Here is a 1,072-nt window from a genome sequence, read left to right on the forward strand (position 1 = left end):
GGAAGTTATTCACTAAATAATATTTGAAATGAAGAGTAGTCAGGGTAAATAATTTACAATTCTCACTTTTAAGGAAATACAAGACACAAGGTGAAATTTCCAAGGTGCCGTAATCGCATCGTGTCGGAGCAAGTCGTCGAATAAACTCAATATCACAGTAATCTCTACAAGGACTTTGAGAGAATTAAACTTGTCTTGCATAATCGGGTACTAACCGGAACTGTTCTATATATGTAGCTGTAAATTTTATTCCGTGTTTTGTGGTGTTTTTTTTATAAATATTTACATTTTATGTCGGTACCTATGAACAAGTTGTAAAATTGTAAAATCGCTAAGCTGTTTAAGAAACACAGTAGAGCATGCAATGAAAAATTATATATTACGTGAATTAAAAAATCCTTCTTATTGGCGCAGTTGGGCAAATATATTGTGTTGTGCTTGTCTATGATCAATTTTATAAAAATATTATATTACATTATGTTATACGCGTATATATTATTGTATTGGTAATTTCAACATCTGCTATCAACGGGGGCGTAGCTCAGATGGTAGAGCGCTCGCTTAGCATGCGAGAGGTACCGGGATCGATACCCGGCGCCTCCATTCTTTTTGTTTTTTTTTTTAATTATTGTTTTTAATAATATATACCCATCACGAAAATAAATAATATTTAGTATAAGAAATATTTGCAGCAAAGAAGGAATCAATAAAATTTTTAAATACATATTTTTTAAGCATGCAGACTTCAAACATATAGATAAAGTTGAGAAAGTATAAATAATATAAATTTCAATGTAAAATATAGAGAAAAATGCTTTAATGACAAATTGGTATTAGCTCAGCAAATACATATTAGCAAATCTATCCAGGAAGCAGCAATGAGGTAATACTTTTGAACAGCGCTATACAAGAAACAATCTTGTAGATAATTTTGTTATTCAATAATATTTAAAATTCTTTAACAGTATACAAATTAGTATATTCAACACGTGTTATATCTTCGAATTTAACACATATTGTTTGCAATAAAACCAGCTCTCGGCAAGGTCGGGCATGTGAAACAAAACAAATA

General features: G+C 30.4%; 1 non-coding gene across 1 annotated transcript; it reads left to right on the top strand.

Moving 5' to 3' along the window:
- The first annotated feature begins 530 nt into the window (after nt 1-530).
- Trnaa-agc lies at nt 531-603 on the top strand. The gene has a single exon. It is a non-coding gene; the product is annotated as a tRNA-Ala (tRNA).
- The last annotated feature ends 469 nt before the right edge of the window (nt 604-1,072 follow it).

The sequence above is a fragment of the Manduca sexta genome, unplaced genomic scaffold, assembly GCF_014839805.1.
Source record: "Manduca sexta isolate Smith_Timp_Sample1 unplaced genomic scaffold, JHU_Msex_v1.0 HiC_scaffold_3131, whole genome shotgun sequence".
NCBI classification, from domain to species: Eukaryota; Metazoa; Arthropoda; class Insecta; order Lepidoptera; family Sphingidae; genus Manduca; species Manduca sexta.